Source organism: Sceloporus occidentalis, unplaced genomic scaffold (genome assembly GCF_023333645.1).
Source record: "Sceloporus occidentalis isolate IW3139 unplaced genomic scaffold, rSceOcc1.0.p SCAF_2, whole genome shotgun sequence".
In the NCBI taxonomy this organism is placed as follows: domain Eukaryota; kingdom Metazoa; phylum Chordata; class Lepidosauria; order Squamata; family Phrynosomatidae; genus Sceloporus; species Sceloporus occidentalis.
In genome coordinates, this window is record NW_028316982.1 from 219352645 (window position 1) to 219373475 (window position 20831).

The 20831-nt window shown below is 37.9% G+C and overlaps 1 protein-coding gene across 2 annotated transcripts in view; it reads left to right on the forward strand.

Annotated features, from left to right (window-relative positions):
- CADM2 (cell adhesion molecule 2) overlaps nt 1–20831 on the forward strand; it is a 562189-nt gene that overhangs the window by 364687 nt on the left and 176671 nt on the right. The gene's annotated exons all lie outside the window — the stretch shown is intronic.

The following is a 20831-nucleotide window of genomic DNA, read 5'->3' on the forward strand; positions in this document are numbered from 1 at the left end:
AGTAAAGGGAGCGGCAAAAGTCTTCTCCTTGCTGGAGGCCCATCAAAGACCATGGTGACAGTCAGCTTTCAGAACAAGCCATCTGGTCACCATGGTCCCCAGCCAATTACAGGGCGATTGTGGCTTGTGCAGCCAGAGGCTGCTCCAAGCTGCCCACCTGTTTTGCTCCTTTGTCCATTGAAGAGTTGTCAAGTTCTAGACCAGAGCTTTCCATACTTTGACCTTTTTTTATTATCTAGGACTAAGCTGGCATTGGCCTATGTTTCTTCTAATAATTGTGCTATTTTATTGCTGTTTTCTAGATGTTCTTGTTTGATATTAAATTAACAATGTTTTCCTTTAAATTAACCTAAGTTTTCCTTGTCAGGCTTATGCAAAGTCCCCCAAAAGAAAGTCAAATTTTGTTAGCTAGAATTTAGGGCTAATCTATGCATGGTGTAGATATGCAAGGAAGTATCTCAGTTTCTGTAAAATGTCAGCAAATTATACCAGACACAATGTAGGGATGGACTGATTCATATTTATGCTACTGAGCTCTGTAGGGGTGAGCTCCACAACAGAATTTGCAACGTTATCTAATCATTTACAGTAGCTAGTTGTGCATACAAATGACACTATTGTTGTTGGCTCATTAAATTTTTATCCTAACTTTCTCTCAAAGAACTCTAAGCAGCACTTTGCTTCTGAAATGTGCATTATCGGCTAAGCAGGAAGGACTTGCTCAAGGTTATATAGTTAGCTTTGAAGTTGTACAGGAATTTGAACCTGGTTTTCCCATATTCAGATTCAATACTCTAAATAGTATGTGTAAATAGATCTCATTGCTGAACTGTCGTTAATAGTTTTTACATTTATGTGTCATTTCATATTCCTCATAACATGTGTTTCATTTTCAAGCTTTCAAGTAATCTTTCAGTTCTGTATACAGTGCACAGGTCCATGTTTAAATGTTGTTTCTGTAAGATTGTGGTGGTGTGATGGCTCCAGTGTGATGTTTACTATTCAGAAACACACTGTTTGGGAATGCTCTAAGTGTTCTGTACTGAGGAGCACTCAAAATACAATTTCAAGAGATAATTCTATTTTATTGTTTGTTTGTTTTTATGACATTTGGAACCCAAGGCAGGTCACAAAAACAATTCTAGACAAAATGTTCCTACTGATCACAAAAGGCATCATTTTATTTCCCCGCCCCCTTTAGTAATTTGCATCTGGTAGGAACAAACTAAAGAAGTCTGACAACTGAAGATGACATTGTTGGGACCTCATGTAGGCATCCATGATGAAGTGGATAACAAAAGCATCATCTGGAAGGGACTCCATATTTGCCACAATGAGCTATTTATTTATATGAGGTATTTGTCAGTGTGGGGTGCATTGAATTATTCATGCCTACATATTCATACCTACCAGAATAACAGAGTTAACCTTCTGATTTTAATTATCTGGTTTAGGCATCATTATAGAGTATAGGTGCACAGGGGAAAGAATAGGTGAAGCACAGAAGAACTGGAATTATTTATTTTTAATTCACATGTATGAGGGATAAGGCTTAGTATTCAGGAGAGGAAAAACCAGGAATCAACCCTTATTCTTGTTAGAGGAAAAGATCTTTGGGATGGTTGATGTCTCTTGTTACCGGTGGTTCTGGACTGGTACCAACTGGAACAGATGCAGTCTTCTCAGCTACTCAATATCAAAGTAACTTCCACACAGATTTTCACTCAAATGAGGGTTTATTAACTTTGTTGCTATTTACACTTTACACAGTAAGCTACTATACATCTATTCTCTTTCAGAGTCCATGCTAGAAGCTCGAATGTGACATCAGTCTTTGTGCTCTCAAAACATCAACCTTCCCACCAAGTGGACACACCTCTTTCCCATGAAGTCACCATACTACACAAGAGCATAACAATAATACATTTGTTTATATTATGTCTCAGGCAATGTCCTTGAAGACTTGTTCTTCCAGGTCTAGGCTTTCTGGCCTGCAACAGGAACCATTTTAAACCTTAGTTAACCATTGCCACATCTGAACATTTTCCATACAAATTAGAAATATATTTTAACAATTCTAACCCCATTTTTCTATGCTTCTGAGGGGCATGTTCTGTATTATGGCAGAAGGGACATTCCAAAGACTTATTCTATGTCAGATTTAAGCTCATAAACCTTCCACCCTTTTAAACATTCTCAGGCCTTAGCCTAAAATTGTGAAATAACCCTGAAATATCTATCTGCCCATATGCAGAGTGTCTGAACATTAAAGAAAGAATAGTCCAAGCCATGGCTCTCCTGATCATCATATACAGATGCAAGAGCTGGAGAGTGAAGAAAGAAGCTAGAAAGAAAATCAACTCATTTGAGATGTGGTGCTGTTAAACAGTGCTGAGAACACCATGGGTAGTCAGAAAAATAAATAAATGGATCCTTGAAACAGATTCAGCCTGATGTCTTCCTGGAAGCCAAGATCACAAAATGGAGGCTTGTTGTATTTTGGCCACATCCTGTATCATAGAATCATAGAATTGGAAGAGACCACAAGGGCCATCAAGTCCAACTCCCTACCATGCAGGAACTCACAATCAAAGAAGACACAACTTACTGGAAAAGACAATAATGCTCAGAAAGGTGAAAGATAGCTGAAAGAGAGGAAGGTCATATACTTGATTGATAGATGCAATCAAGATGGTCATGGCCCTGAACTTGCAGGACCTGAGGAGAACAGTAACAGAGAGTGGGGCTTGGAGGTCTCTCACTCATGACATTGGCATGAGTTGAAGTTGGCTTAAGGGTAGTTAACAACAACAGTTACATTTTGGCATATTTTAGAGTCAAATTATTTTGGTATTTTTGTAAATGCAAACAATTTAAAACAGGGATAAATGTGGCTTTGTTGCATGAGCTATTAAAAAGTAATAGCACTGATTTTCATCCTTTTGCTCTATTAGCCTGTTCCCTTGTCCTTTCTTTGTTTGTGTCCTTAGCTAGATAAGAAAAACAACCACTAGTTCTATGCACAAAATTTTGCAGAAATTGTGAAAAATAATATTGAGACTTGGTACTCTGTTCTCCCATTGGAGGCAAGAGCTCATTCAAAGGTTAGAGAATTCTCAACTAGCTCTCTCATCATGTTCATATAATAATAATAATAATAATAATAATAATAATAATAATACTTTATTCTCATATACTGCTATTCCTTATACAAGATCATAGCAGTGTACAGTTAAAAACAACATTAAAACAAGAAGAACAATGATAAAAACATCAATATCAACATCTAAGAGCATATAAAACATCAATTCCTGCAAAATACCAAATCAATAAAACAACAGAATAATACAACTCAAGCTCATTGGGGGAAAGCTTGGCGGAAGAGGAAAGTTTTTAGCATCCTCTTAAATCCCTCAAGGGAGGTGACGGTGCGGAGCTCGACGGGCAGGATATTCCATAGTCTAGGGGCTGAGGTAGAAAATGCCCTCTGTGTTGTACTATAATGTGCACTCAGAATAGACAGAAGATGTTTCCCGCCCGACCTGAGAGTGCGGGGCGGATTATACGGGGAGAGGCGGTCCTCCAAGTACCCTGGGCCCAAGCCATTTAGGGCTTTATAGGTAATAACCAACACCTTGTATTGCGCTCGGTAGCGAATGGGCAGCCAATGGAGGTCTTCCAACACAGGTGTTATATGACTGGCCCTGGGGCATCCAGTGACCAGTCTAGCAGCCATATTCTGCACCAATTGTAGCTTCCGAGTTTGGTACAAGGGTTGCCCCATGTAGAGCGCATTACAGAAATCCAAACGAGAGGTTACCAGAGCATGTACTACGGTTTCAAGGTCAGCCCGGTCCAGGTAGGGATGCAGCTGGCGTATCAGCCGAAGCTGATAACAGGAGCTCCTGACTGTCGCGTCCACCTGGGATGTAAGGTGAAGCGACAAGTCCAGAAGCACCCCCAGACTGCGAACTGTGTCCTTCATGGGGAGCGTGACCCCATTCAGGACAGGTGGAACAATTACCTTCCCCAGACCAGGAGAACCTATCACCAGTACTTCCGTTTTCTCCAGATTCAAACTGAATCCGGAGCCTGTCCTCACCAAAACCAAATCAACAAAATATTCTTTTTTCACATCCATAGTTGATTCCCTTCCTATCTGTACAGAATTATTTTTTGGTCTCTCTATCTCAATATGGATATAATTCTTTTCCTAAGCAATTGACAACTTTATTCATGGCTTGTAGATATTTAGGCTCTAGACTTTCTGGAATATATTTCCTCTAACGTGAAAGCCTAAACATGACATAGGAAAGTTATGAAGCTGTGTCTGATGAAGCTATACTATGTTCCACTGTGAGAGGGATCATAAGGCAAGGAAGATAGAAAGGCTTTTCACATCTTTTTTTTCTACAGAGAACAACAGAGTTCTCAAAAGAGAGCTTATTATAGCAGAAAATGCAATAGCTGAAACCACCGGGAACATTAAACCTGTTCAGTCTATGAAATTGAAACTAAATAGCCCCCTGACAGAAGATATTGTGAGTAGACAGGCATATGCACCAAGCTCAGCATACTTTGAAAACATTGTAACCATCTAGCCACTCTGACGCACCTACCCACCGGGCTGGTTTTTCAATCCCTTGATTAGTTCCTATTGAGAAAACTCAGACACTCCCTCTTACCTGTTTTTCTATTGTTTTTAACTTCATATTGTTTTCAATTTTTTGTTAACCGCTTTGAGTCCCTATATTGGGAGAAAGGTGGGATATAAATAAATGAAACAATGAAATAAAATACTCTGCCTGGCATGCTAGTGTTGTGTTAGGAGAAACACTGAGTGCTCCTTCATTCCTACCCTGTCTTCAAATCATTAGTATTGCATTAGTGGGACAGAGTTCTATCACAGTCACTTTCCTGCTTCTGCTGGAGACTAATGGTAATTCCTCAATTCCAGGAGTGCAGCAAAATGACAGCATGGCACCTCCAGTAAGACTTATGCTACTCAAATGCAAAATGTTCCTTCAATTCCCCAATTAATAACTTTTATAAAAGTTTGTACTTAGGGAACGCATAATTAGTACTTATGATAACTTAATAGCATTTTCTATTTCAGAAATAATATACCACTATATATGTGGTTTTGGTGACTATAAAAACATGTAGCTAGTCAACAGGATGATGGATTAAAGAGCAAGAACTCACAGCAACACTTCATGTGGCCTGTGGAGCCTTACCCACAGTTCTCCATTGCCAGCTGATCCAGTTCAGGAACTGTTACTAACAGTGTACTGATAATAATCTACATGGACATTACTGGTGGGAGAAGGTACTAAGCTTTATCTCCCTATCACCTCTGTTCCCAAGGCCACAAAGATCACTGTTTCTGTGCTGCTGCTAGAAAATAAAAACAACAAACATAGAGCCTAAACAAACAGCCCAGCTCAGGGTTGCAGTAAATGCATGCCACAGCCCCAATCTGGCAATTTGCTGGCTCCAAAAAAGCAGCAGAAAGCCTCTTCTTTTAGAGCTTGCAAAAAGCTGCCCTTGCCATGATGGCAATGGCTTTGCCCATTTCTTCAGTGCAGCATATTTAAACGCTGCGCCGAAGAAATGCTGTGACGCCACCCACCATCTGGGCAAGTAGGCAGTGTGAACCAGCTTTGGGGTGTAATTGGGGCATGCAGAATGTGGTCGCCATGCCCCCACTCCACCCCGATGCCGGCTCATAATGCCAGTCTGTACACTTAGTCAAATTTTCAGGGGACAGAGGGTTGCACCTAGAAGAGATCTGATGTTTCCTAGTTACTATTTTCATGCTGAACCCCCCCCCCCCAAGAAAAGTAGGAATATGAGGGCATAGGTATGTGGGGGTTAAAATGAAGATAAATTGCAAGTGAAAAGAATGAGACTTGAAGTGTGTGACAAAGGGACAGAGGAATGGACTAAGAAAAATAGAGATTGATGGATGCAGGGAAGAGAAATAAAGAATGAGAGGTGAAAGGGGTGTCTCTGTTTTGCTACCCTTTGTCTGGGACTCTGCCTGCATGGGCCAAATTAAATAACCTCCCTCTGCCCTCTCAGGGGGAAGTCTAGACAGTGGATAGCCCACAACCTGAATCTGGCACAAACATATCAGATAATGTCCAGCCCGTTCAGCACCAAACTCAGGGTATACCCCTATTAATATGAAGCAAAAAGCTTTCTGTTTGCTCAGATCATTCCAGAAAACAGGTACTACCCTACTTGTGTTGTATCCCAAAGACTTTTGGATTTTGGAGTAATTAAGATTTCAGAATTCTGGATAAGGAATACTCAGCCTGTATTACAAATGAAAATAATTTCTGTTTAATATTATCCCAATCAAGTCAATAGCTAGTTTTTATTTCATGTAGCAGAAAATAATTTTGTCCAAGAACTACAACTCTGAAAATGACTTGCAGAGATAATGAATCCTTTATAATATAGTGGTGACCACTTAGCTATCTAGTAAATACTGTATTTGATGTATGAAGATGACAAAGATCAAATATTTAGGCAATCAATGGCCCTGTAAATCCTTGCTGTGAGGCCTGTTGGCTCTCCGCCACTCTTCCCACTTCAGCTGGACTAATGGAGTGGCTGCAATCAAAGCTATTAATGGCACAGAACAATATCTGCCTGGGTTACAAATTGCTTTAAAATGTATGTTACTCTGTACTCATTACAAGACTAGAATGCAATAGTGTTTCTGTCTCCTTCATTCATTACAAGTGCAAAATATGCTCATTCTTTCCCTAGCTATAAGTATAGATTTAAATTCAAGCCTCAGTTCTGCAGACAGGACCAGATTTGAAATTCCGCAGCAGTTATTTTAAGCATTGCTTTGTTATGGAAATTCGTCATCCTGAGTTTGATTTCTACCTAAATAATTCCAAGGAATGGCGGGGTCAGTTTCTGCAGGGTGACTTGTACAGCTACAGAGAGAAGAAAAGAAAACTCTTAAAGTGTGTAAGTTCAATGTCTCTTGATTCTGCCCACTCCACACACACCCAGCTGTTAGATTATGTATATTTCTCTCTCTCTCTCTCTCTCTCTCAAGCTTACTAACCTCTGATTCAAACCGGAATGCTGCTGGAGTTGCTGTAATGTAATGATACAGTAGAAGTACATAAGACGTTGGGGTTTCATGTTTTAGCCATTGTCTCTGGCACATGAAGACTTGCTGGGGGAAGAAGGGAGGGGGCTTAGAAATCTTTTCAGAATCAGGAATTATTAATATTATTATTATCAGCTGAGGTTCTTCTTATCTACGTAGTGGAAGTATTTTACCCACCATGCAGTTCACTGTACAAAACAATAGATCAGGCAGTAAAATAATTTTGATGATATTAAAGATTCAGTAGTAAATATTAATGTACAGTGGTCCTTTGGTATCTACTGGGGTTTGGTTCCAGGACTCCCCGTGAATAACAAAATCCATGGATGCTCAAGTCCCATTAAATACAATGGCATAGTAAAATGGTGTCCCTTAAATAAAATGACAAAATCAAAGTTTGCTTTTGGAATTTATATATTTTAAAAATATTTTCAAGCTGTAGATGCTTGAATCAGTGGATAAAAAATTGGTGTATATGGAGGACTGACTGTAACAGAAAATTCTCAATATTTACTATAGGCAAGCATGAGGGAGGAAGGGGGCAATGCTTGGAAAATTTATTGGTTTGGTTATAGCTCCAAGAATTATCTGCCTTCTGTAACCTCTATCTATTGTCATTTCTTGTTATGCAAGCAGGAGGAGCCAGCTGGGTGTAGAAGTAAAAAGCAGCAGAAGGGAATAGCCAAATACAAGGCTAATAAGGGACATTGCTCCAAGAGAAACAATGGCTCATACTGCCAATAAGAACAGTGCAGAGCCTGAAAATGCTACCTTGTTGGATTGTAACTCTTAAAATTCCTCACCAAAGGGGTTGTGGAAAGTGTATTTAAAAAGCAACTTTTCAAGCTGTGGAACAGTGTGTGCAAATGAGTGTACAAACCTAGTTCCCTGGTCTTCTGAATGATTAGAAGAACACATCTGTCATGTCTGGCTAGACAGTCAGAAATGAATGTTGCTTTACAGGGAAACAAAAAGAAGCTAAAAAATACCAAGCTATGCTCCAGTTTTCTTAAAGAGACTGGATGGCACTGGGCATAGAATCCTGAACAGAGAAAGTTATGAATTCTTGTCTTGGTTACTGGAACGGTGATTTGGCATTCTCTGATGTTTTTAGTTCTCTGCAAAATGTACACTTTAACCCAGAAGCTTTCTTGAACATAATAAAATCAAAAATCATATCAAAAGTGGAAAAGGAAAGATCCATTGAATGAGAAAGGAGGTACCTTTTCCATGGTGTGCAGGAAGAAGAAATGATAAAAAAAATATAGGAGTTAGAAGGTTTAGAAGGTAAAATTTAGAAAGGAGAGTATAGATTTGGAAAAAGTTATATTTATCATAAAAGATCAGCAGGACAGTACAAGTGGCTCCATTCCTAATAGCATATAGTTTTCATAGTATCACTCGCCAGTGTTCATTGTGGATGTCAGTACAGCAGCATTTGTTTTAGAAGTGTTTTAGACTGCTAGAAAAAAAAGTGGTTTCAAATGGTAGCAGTTAAGCTCTTTCTACATAATTAAATATATCCTAAGAACACTTCTTTTTGAATCAGTTCACTAAAAATATAGAAATTATTTATCAAGAGAGAAGATATTTATGAAGTCCATCCTTATTTGGGGAAAAAAATCTCTATTCAAGGGTATTCAACATGAATGATTTATTACAAAACATATTAATCACTTTGTCATACTTACAAGCAGAATGGTTGTAGTAATAGTGTAGATTTTTATATGTCTTGTTTCATAGGTAGACTGGAGATTCCAATAGTACAACCAAAAATTGAACATTATTCTTGAATAGTTTTTGAAAGAACATGATCTTGCATACAAGATGCACATGTAATGGGAAGGTTTTTGATCTTGCAGTTAGGCAAACTGAGCCAAGAGAATGCAATTATAGATAATGAGGACAGATCATCAGTGCAATGATTTGAATATTGTTTTCTCTAAACTTATTCCTGTGTAAAAGCCTGTGAATAATTCAGTATGTTTAATATGTGCCATATTTTTTTAAAAATTCCATCAGTATACAATGAAATGAAAACAAGTGGGTGGAGGTAGTACATTTTTCTTGCTACAAATATGTAAAGCATTTAAGAAGAGTTTCAGTAGGAGCATTATAAAAGGTAGTACTTCTCATTTTACCTGTCAAAAAAGTTGTTTCTTATTTAGATGTGATACCTTTCTCATTTACCCTCTTGTTGGAAACATACTGGGTTGTTTCATGCATTACATTTTGAAGCTATCAGTATATAACAATATAGGGAATACACATCTTGAAAGTAACTAGTTTCAAATACTGTAACTAGTTATTTCAAATGTCTTATTTTCCAGTAACAGAGGCCACATTAGATTGCAATTATAACTTAATATGGCATAATTTAACCCCCTTTATGCTGTAACTTTAACTTTACAAGGTACATTTAGAAGAGTAGGCCTTATGAAATGGTAAAGAGAAAATATCATCTGGTTCAAGGGCTCACTCATGCTATTCATTTTGTTCAGATGTCAGTGCTGAGGTAGTAGCAAGTCAGGTAAGAGTTTACATAGTATCACAGGCCAGTAGCTTGTAGCAATAATAATAATAATAATAATAATAATAATAATAATAATTTGTATCCCGCCTCTCCCTATATTGGATTGAGGTGGGTAACAACAAGCAAAAAACAATAAAATCAGACATGACTATCAATAGATAATAGTATAACAGGACGTATTAGATCCTAGTTCCCCAATCTCCCTCCCACCCTAAAATACCATTAAAAATAATTCCCAATAAAATAGTTCATAAAATAAATAAAAATAAATCAAGATCAAAGTCCGGTGAGTACAGCTAAACTAATGGAGAGTGAAAATTCTGAGGGGATCAGTTTGGGAAGGCCTGCTGGAAGAGATCCGTTTTTATTGCCTTCTTAAAGGCCTCCAAAGATGTTAGATGGTGGATCTCATCTGGCAGGTCATTCCAGATTTTTGGAGCAATCAGATATAGTGTGTGTGTGTTTGTGTGTGTGTGTGTGTGTGTGTTTATTAAAAAAACAGTAATTACAAGTAACCATCTCAACATATTTTAAGAAATGGGGCTGTAAAAAAATTGCTTTTAAAATATGCAGCTAATGACAATTAATGGCCTGGAGATAGGGCGAAGCTGTCATAGATATAGAACAATCAGCCTGATAGGAAGAACAAATAGTTCAGAGTTAATATATGATCTAATTGTGTATTAATAAACTTCTACTTTTCCCCCCTTTTCTACAACAATATCTGGCTATTCTTATTAAGTTTTATATTGTGTCAGGTCATGCTTACCACAGTGAACCCACTGAACAAATCCATTGGTTCATATAGGGATCACCTTAAGGCCCAAGTATCCAGTCCAGGGAACAGGAACATCAGAAGAACAGGAACATCAGGGAATGTGAATTCCATCTGGATGCTCTCCCTGTCTTTGTTGCACTTTTTAAATAGTTTAGCAGATTCTGCAGTAGTATACATATATGTTCAGAAAGCTTTAGTTTAACTCAACAAAATGTCACAATCTTTTCAAGGAGCTTCCATCACATTCCCCCAGTAAAGAGTGTTCATTGTAGCCAAGACTGAGTACAGCAAATAAAAAGTAAATTTATTCAGGTCACATTTTTCATTCACAGATTTTACTTGTATTATAGTGCCTTCAGAAAGACCAGATGGTTGAAATTTTGACAGTTTTCTGCACCTGAAATTATAATAAAATACTGTGTTATTATCTGTAGTATGTGAGTTGAATATCTTTTTTTAAGGAATCTGTCATATTCACTGGCTAGACAGCCTTTTGTTTGACAAAGCAGTAAGCCATGCTAGTGTGTACATTACTGAACCTTTGTTTGGCTTGTTCAGAATCATGTTGCCAAGGAGCAAATAATTTCAGTCTGCAAAATGATGCAATAACCATATTGCTATACTTCACTGCGTAATATCTTAAAGCATGGTAAGAAAACATGGTCAGAAAAAGGAATTACTCATTTGTCAAATTGCTGGTGCTGTGTTTGTGCATTAGAGGATTATTTTATAATGTGTCATATCAAAATTTATGGAAGAAGAATGAAAGACATATAATAGAAAATTAGTGCAACTTTTAAAATAACGGCAGTTGCTGCTGTCAAATTACACTTCCCAATTGTTTTCTATTCTAACCTTATAATCTCTATTGTCTATGTAGCCTCCTTTTAGGGGCTATTTAAAATTGGACCTATGGACCCAGTGGTGGTTCATGGCTCCCAGATGTATGGGGCACTTGGTGGGGACATGAGAGAGGACCTTTTCAATGGCTGTCCCTAAAGTGTGGGACTCCATTCCCATTGAGACCAGAATGGTCCCTTCCTCGATGGCCTTTCACCAATAGGGAAACTCCTTCTTCTTCAGACTGGCATTCAAAACAGAAAGCTTGTAAAGAATGGGCTGGGGTGTTATATTGTTTTAATGTGTTTTAAACATTTTAATCTTTTTAAATTATATGATAGTTTAACACATAAATTGTTTTAATTATTGCAGTAATTTAATTTTGTTTTATTGTACTATTTTGTATGCTTTTAATTGTACTGTTTTTTAATGTTGTAAGCCACCCTGAGTCTTGGGAGAAGGGTGAGATATAAATAAAATATAATAATAATAATAATAATAATAATAATAATAATAATAATAATTCACGTTATAAATGGGGTTTGTATTTTAGTGTGAACATTAAGTGAACTCTCTAAGATTTTGAGCTTGTTTGGGGAATAGGTTCATACTAAACCTATGGAGAAATTGCTGCATGCTCCCGAACCCTAGAATCAGCACAGATCCACCCCTTCCTGCCCGTCTGTCTCGGGCCTAAGATTCAGTTTTCTGAAGATATATCTGAAGATAAAATAGTATAGCCATGTACTTCTTGGACTCCTCTGAAGAAATTTGGCCAGTATATGTGATAATAAGGAATGTGGTGGCTTAGCAGTTAAGATGCTGATCCTTATGTTCGCAAGGCTGGAAACTCGGCAGATCGAGACCCAAGCGCTGCATGACAGAGTGGGCTCCCATCACTAGTCCCAATTTCTACCAACCTACAGTTCGAAAGCATGTAAACATGCAAGTAAGTAAATAGTTACGATTTTGGTGGGAAGGTAACAGCATTCTGTGCAGTCATGCTGGCCACATGACCCACAGAGTCATCTTTGACAACTCTGGCTTAGTAATAGAGATGAGTACCACTCCCTACAGTCAGACACAACTAGACAAAAGTGTCAAAGGGCAAACCTTTACCTTTATATGTGATGATACCTTTATATGTGATAGTACCATGAGTGATAGGTTTGGTATTCAAAAGTCTGGCACCTCTGGCTTGATGGCATTGAGCATATGCAGTGAAGGGTCTGGAGACCATGTCTCATAAGGAATGACTTAGGGAGCTGGGTATGTTTAGACTGGAGTAAAGAAGGTTAGGAGGTGATATGATAACCCTGTTTAAATATTTGAAGGGATGTCATATTGAGGAGGGAACAAGCTTGTTTTCTGCTGCTCCAGTGAACAGGACTCATAACAATGGATGCAAGCTACAGGAAAAGAGATTCCACTTCAACATTAGGAGGAATTTCCTAACAGTAAGGGTTGTTTGACAGTGGAACACACTTCCTCAGAGTGTGGTGGAGTCTCCCTCCTTGGAAGTCTTAAGAGGCTGGATAGCCATCTGTCAGTTATGCTTTGATTGAGAGTTCCTGCATGGCAGGGGGTTGGACTGAATGGCCCTTGTGGTCTCTTCCAGCTCTATGATTCTATGATTCTAAGATTCATTTTCCCTGCTCAAGGGTATTTAATATTTTTTAATATATTCTAAGAGGATGAGATACGTACTAATACTTTAGAAACTCTACATTTTCTCTTTAGATCAGTAATAAAATCAGTAATAAAATTCATATGACTCCTGAAGCTCTCTGTAAGAACTTAAGTAACCTCTTCAAGGTCACAGTGTATATGCATGAAGTCAAGGTGGTAGCAAACTTGATGGCAGCAAAACATGTCTCAGCTGGAAAGTGGACTGCTATTTTGGTTTCTGATTCTGGCAACAGATCAAGACAGTGAACCTGGCTGACTGATACTCCTATAGTTGGATTCTAAATTGCATAGAACAAAATGACAATGGAAGTTCATGGCTTAAAATAGGTAAAAGTATGTTCTTCCATTATAAACAATTGTTTATACTTAGGATTTTTTTAAAATAATAATAATAAATAAACTGCTTTATTTTGAGTGATGTAAATTCAGAGTATGTCTCTGAATTTTACATTCAAATTTTGCAAATGCCAAGGAAATGGCTTCCAGCACTACAGCATGCTGATTTTTCTGGGCCTAAAGGGAGGAGACCTAGAGCTTTATTATATTGCAAAAGTTGTCATCCTCGATAAGGGAAAGAGCTTCGAATCGATTCTGTAGCTGCAAACTCCCAAAACAATCCCTGGTTTCCCTACTTCTGTGTGTGACATTCCTCCATCTGTCTACCTCCTGTGTATGTGAAGTGACCTCCTCCGCCCCAGCAACTTCCTCTGTGTGGTCCCCGTCCAAGACCGTTCGGTCCGTTCTGTCCAGGAAAGCCTCTTGCTCCCCTAATATGCTGAAGTGTAGCTACCCAGGCCTCCAGCTCCTGGACTTTCTCCTCCAAGAGAGCTACCAATATTGATGTAAAGAATAGTTGTCAAAATTTGATAAACAGAAGAAATATTTTTGAAAGCTTTTTAAAGAGAAGAAATTATGAGCACTTCTCGATCAACGAATAAGAATTTTGGTTTTTCGTTTGATGGCCAGGATTTGAGTATTTTGCATAAGCAAAGCTACCATTCATATTGGGTTTCTCTAGCAGAGGAATGCTCTTTAAACCTCTGCCAAATTTCCTTTTCATATGCTAATTGTGTTTGAAATGCCAGGTAAATAGTGTAAATGTTCTCCTCCCTTGTCTTTTATTTTTATTTGAGAAATCTGTGAAAAATACTTCTTGACAGGGAGAGAAAAAATAACGTTTTGAAAGTGGAACTATTGAAAAGAATATATATTTTTAAAAAATCACATCTAGTTCTTGATGAGAGAAAAGAAAAAAAATTGGTTTGTCACAGCACTAGCTACCAACTTGCACTTGGTGCATGTGAAGTTCTCCACTTCTGTAGGCAAGAAGACAAACATCCCACAAGTGTTGCAGGTGACTGCAGCAGTCCCCTCAGTGTCCATACCAAGAAGTCTTAAGTAATCACTGAAACAGGACTGCGAGCTTCCTCCTCAAAAAATCCCCCGGTAAACACCAACATAAAAGGCCCCTGGTGGCCTGGTTTTATCACCACTCTCTGTCAGTGAGCTCCATCTACTGGGGATATAACTTTATAGAGATCTCCTGGCTGTTAGCTCATTCTGAAGGCAAGTTTCTGACTGACTTCCTCTGACCAAAAAAACCCCAAAAGTCCTTTTCTAAAAAAGGAAATAAATTTACAGGAGAACTGCTAAAACAAATCTTGCAGCTCCCTTACTGCCTGTGCTGTACTTTCCCTTGATTGTGAAAATTTGCACGCTGTTAGGCATGCACCTCTGAGAGGAGTTATATGCATCTAGGCTCTTAGCGCCACCCCCTAGTGACTCATAGATGTGACTCACAGAAGCTCCACCCCTTCAGCAACAAAACATACTCTTCCAAGAGTTTTAAAAAAATTCAAACACTCATCCAGTCAAAATGGCTACCCAGAAACTGCTGTTCTTCTCTTCCCTGGCTGGAACATTCTGGCATCCTTCTCCAACAGGTTTGGCAGAGTGAGGATGACCCACGTTGTCTAGACATGACCCACAGATAGATCAATAGGGATGTTAAGACTGCATTGATGAAAGTTTGGGGGCCATATTTTGCCACATCCCCAAATAGTATTTGATTATATGTTGTTGATACTCCAGTACTTTTGATGCATATTTAACCATCTTAGAAACTGAATTTTACATTGGTCTTCTGTTTTGTGTGAACACAGATATATGAAATTCTTCTTTTGTTTGCGAGATTCCAATATCACAAAGATACTTTTTAGATGTTGATTGTCCAGACAATTATTCAACTTCTGAAATGTAATTTATTATCCAAGATAACTTACAGAAAAGTGATTTTATAACAATATTTTTGTTTGGTTTATTTCTCTTACAATCATACTGCTGCCTAGTTGCCAGTATTTGTTAATGAGTTGGGATTAACAAGAAGGCTATATGAGTCAATAAAGTTGTATCTGAAAACTTGTTCTAAGGGGAAAGCAAAGTTAGGGTAAGGGAAGGCAATAATAAATAAAACAACCCTCAAGCCATCAATATGTTTTTCAAACAAAAGTGCACACTGTATGCCTGAGACCATGCCCATGTCTATCTTCTGTCAATCACACACATTCTTTTATTAGTTTAAGATAGAAAATAAACAACAAGACTGACAGTTTTGTGTCCTTTGGCATTTTTGTGTCACCACCACAAAAGGAAGAGGGTATTATGTCATCAGTCAAACCTGTCAGGTTTGGTTTAGTTTGCTATTTGTTTTTAAAGATTGTTTTTTCCCTTAATTTCACCCATCCAAACTGATCCCCACATACGATATTGATTATATGTTGCTGATATTCCAGAAATTCTCCCAGTTGTATGCTGAAGACATTCCTCTTATCCTTCCTATAGGAAACCTCCTGCCACATTGTACACGTGTGTGTGTGTACATATAGCAGAAACCTTTGTACATAATACTGCCAGAGCAATAAGTAACATCCTTTATTATAGGTAACATTCACTTAAGTTTCATAGAGATTATTTTTGATGTTTAATATTGTATAATTAATTGTATAATATAATTAATTATGGTGTATAATAGTATGTTTCATATTGTAGTGGACAGAAGATAAAATATGAATTTACTGGGACGGTAAATGTGTGGTGAAACGGTTGAACTTTTTGCTTGATTCAGTCTGGAGCTGCCCTTCCCTCCAGCTCCCCCCCACATAGAAATGTTTGTCATTTGTGTTTGAAAAAATGGGGCCTTTCTTAGGATTCAGAGCCCCTCTTTCCTCTCAGTTGCATGCTAATGGGCTGGCACTCCCCTTTCCTCCATTTCCCACTGCCATAAAAAAGGGGGGTGGGGTGGTATATGGGCTCTGGAACAGTGAAATCCAGGAAATAAATTTTTCAAATAGGTCTATTAACAACACAATGGGTCATCTTCTTTCTTTTTCTCTCCGCAATGCTCCCATCACTTTTGCCCATCTGAACATCTTGGGCTTGCTAGCAGCAATTGTTGTTGTTGTGCATCTTCAAGTTGTTTTGACCCATGGGGTTTTCTTGAAAGAAATTCTTCAGAGGGGGTTTGCCATTGCCTTCCCCTATGGCTAGGAGAGTATGACTTGCCCAGGGTCACCCAGTGGGGTTACATGGAAAACAGGATTTCATTTACTTCATGTGCTAAATGACCCAAAAGCAGCCGCTTCCCTTGCTTAGGATACTTTCTCTCTTCTGTCCCCCCTCCTCCATTAGAACAGTGGACCTAATACCAAGAAATAGGAATGGGGGCACTAGGATTGTCACCCAATAGGAAAGCGGGCAGTAGCCTGAGAAAGTTTGGGGACCACTGCTCTAAAACTACGCATTTTGGCATAATTGCCTTTTGGTTAGTTTCTCAGTCATTTCAAGCTACTATAAAATGGAACTTATTTTAACCATAGGAAAGGTGGGCAGGAATTTTTGCACAGCTGCCTTTGCATGCATGATTGGATTGACAATGTATCAATGCATTTTGCATCTGATTTTCATGGGTTTACCCAGTGAGATATATGACTAGAATAAAAAAAATGCACTGTATTTAAATGAAATACAAATGGTCTGACTGAGGGTAGGGAGATCAGATACACCTGGAGGTTGTCAGCAAAATGAGTCTCAGTGACTTCAGCCAAAAGTTAGACTATCTTTTAAAATACAGATGAAACTTAATGATAAACTTGTCGATGACTTCTGCACATTGCATGTGAAACAGACTCCTGTTGGCCATTCCTGCTACTATACTCTTCTCCATAGGAGAATGATCATCTATCTATATTTGCTGAGCAGAAGGAAATGCCTATGAGGCCTTTTTATGAAACCTGTTGCATGGGCAGATGTTAGAAGCTCTAATTCAGTAAAGGTTTGTGTAAATATATGAATATAAACTTAAAGAAAGCATGATATAACTAAGATTCGTTTCCAACTATATTTTGCATTTTTACTTCTTGAGAATGTCACTCAAAAGGAGAGGAAAGCATTGACAAGAAACCAAGGAACCAGATTAAGGTTCAGGGAAGTCATTGTGGGCCAGGTTTAATGGTTTCTTGTTGTTGTATGCTTTCAAGTCATTTCTGACTTATGGCAACCCTGAGGCAAACCTGTCACTGTTTTTTGTTGTTGTTGTTGTTGTTGTTTTGGCAAGATCTGTTCAGAGGGGGATTACCTTTGCCCTTCTCCCAGTGGGTTTCCATGGCTGAGTGGTCTCTAGAGTGCATCTATACAGTAGAAATGATGGAGTTTGACACTTTAACTGGCATGGCTCCATTCTACAGAATCCTGGGATTTCATAGGATGGTACTATTGCACTTAAAGTGATGTCACGCTCTGTTATTTCTAGAGTGTAGATGCACACCTTGTCCAATGTTCAAACTACAACAACATGCTGGCTCACATTTCAATGCTGGGTAGCATAACAAGCAGAAGGATGGAAGAAGATGTGTGCCTTTGTAGGGCCTTTACCAGATGTTCTGGAAAAGGCTGGATTCAGTCAGTTTCAGTGTTTTTTTCCTCTTCTCTGCTCTGTCTGTTCACACATTGTGCATTAAGTTGTATAAAAAATGAACCTCATAAACGCTCCAGTCAAGATCTTCTAACCTTAAATGGAAGAGGTCATCAGTAATGAACATGATACTCATCTATTCCAAATTCCCCAGTATATACAACTTTTGATATCACTGAATTGTTACTTACTTACTGACTTGCGGACTAAAAGGAAATGGTTTTGGGGTGGGCAGTCCGGTAAGCATTGGTAAGGAACAGATCCAGAGAGTTCTTACATGGCCTTTTAGTGATATAATTGCTAAACAGAATAATGGCAAAATATATTACTGCTGTGTAAGGTGTTGTTCCTTAGATGTTTGCTTCACACCTCTCCCCCTTTTTTTTGGTTTTAAATAGAAATTGTAAGCATAATATTACACTTAGGCAATTGTGCTTATGGAGGAAAACAAACATAACCTTTATTTATCTCCATAATTACAACATTTTGGTATGGCATCTGGGCATAATTTGTTTTTCAGTTACTACAGTGATAACAACAGCAAAGGGTATATTTGAACTATTGTGCTATGAAGTGTTTTTGTTTGTGTAGCAGACTTCAGTTTTAAGAATCTCATTATATATTGTGTCCATTCATATTAGCTTTTAACTTTTCTTTGTTGATCACAAAGACATGCTAACAGCCTGAGGTACTAAAGGTCTGTCACATGCAGAGTCATTGTTCTCATCGCTTTTTTGACATGGCTTTTTCAGTTGCCAAATTTATTCCTCCAAGAATCATCCATAAAAACTATCACCATCATCACCACCACCAATGGCTTTTGATTTATATTGCCAGAGAATTTTTTAAAAGTTTAGAACAGAGGGAAATAATCCGTAAAAGTATAATACTTCAGGGCTATACTGTTATTGTCCTTTTCTTTTGGAGAAACAATACTTCTCACATTACTCTAAATAGTGCTGGTTCACATTTAAAATGTTGGTGTTTAGATCTTTCATCAACCAGTTCAACTATGAAAGTTTTATGTGAGCACATAACTGAAGATTATCAAGACTGATCACATGAACAAACATGAACTCAAAGTGTACTGAAAGCTATAAGTTTATAAATATTTTTGAAAATTATTTTCTCTTAAACTAATTCATTTTCTTCCCAAAAGAGAAGTGCTTAATTTGAATAAAGTATACAGGTAAACCTGAATTAATGAAGTAGACTTGTTTCTGGACATTATTTCTTTAAACATAACATTTGGTACCAGAAGTAAGAGTAACATGGAAATAATAGGAATGGGTTCTAACAGCAAAAAACATAATGTTTCAGCAAACCTTTCATTCAAAACTAAGCATATGTGCATGTGAGATGAAACAACGAGGTCAGATAAACACAGAACCACATTTTGGGTAGAGACCACTCGAAAGCTTCTTCCACAATGCATCATGAAATAACTTTTTCTTTCACCAGCCTCCACTTTTCTTATGATTTCCAATTTGAAGGACAGATTTCTAGAGTTATGGTTTTGCAACATGCTGGGGATAGCTGGTGAGGCAGGAATGTCTGCTATTCCCTTTTCTCTTTGCTGTTCAGGCATACAGTTCATGCATGCTCAGTAAGGGTTTCTGGATGCAGCTGCTTCTTGTAAATAGCAGATACAGTAGGACCAGACAAAGCAGAATTCTTTCCCAGCTTTAGCGTTATTACATTGTTTACTGCAGATAATCTGCTACAACCTGCCACTAAAAGTGTGTTTTTCTCCAGCTATTCTTTGCCATACTCTCCACACAAATTTTGTTTTTAAAAACCCATCTAGACAAAGGATGATGAAGAAAAGGGGGTTTGGTGTACATTTAAAAAAGACTATGTAAAAAGAAGTTTCACAGTCAGAAATTTTCTTAACTGAGGTCTACCTGTATTTTACAGATTTCAAGCCCTCCCCTTTTCAGCATGTCATCTAAGTCAGTGCTTCTTAGCCTATGTGGTAATGCACAAGAGACCAGTAACAAATGTGTGGCAGCTTTATTTCCTGAATTTGATTTATGAATGGAGATCTGAACCAGTGAAACTTCCATGTAAGCATCCTTGCAAACAGGAACTCTGAAGGTCTACACTTGTAGAAATTCTTGACCCAAATGAACACACCTACTGTTACTAGTGGAAAGAGATGAAACTGAGCACCAATAGTGGTGTTCTTTTGCTTCTTTCTACCATAGAGTGTCTATGCAAGGAATGCATTTTTGTTTGTAGTTATATGTATTGTAAGGAACTCTTACAATACATATAACTTCTGCTTAGAAGTTGTGAATAAGTAGAAGTTGTGCATAAGTTATAAATAAATGTACTCAGCTGGATACAGGAACATACATTGGCATTCTTAAGCATCATTTACAACCCTCCCCCCCCCCCCCCATCCTGAATTACTAGGAAACAAGTTTCCAAGTAGTGCATAAACACACACACACACGGAAAAAAATCTACTTCTGGTAGTTTTAAAGATAGATAATATTCTCCAGCCCCACTACATGACTCCAAAATACAATTTCATCATTTGTTGTTGCAGCAGATCTGGGATGCAGAGATTGTCTAATTGTAAATTAAAACAAGAACAGCAGTGATATGGGGAAGTAGGCATCCCAGGACACATTAACAATTATACAGAGTATGCAAGTGGGAGGAACATTAGCCATTCCCACAGTTTATGAAGATACTGGGCACAGAAAAATAAGCTATTTTGCAAAATTGTAGTTATTTGCTTTGTCATTACATTTGTATTTTGATTTTAAATACTTTGACATTTTGCCTTTTGCAATATTTGTAAAACTTGCTCTTTGTTCTATATACAGTAATAGTGTTATGTATATAACACTTTCTTTAAGCTATGACTTAAGAG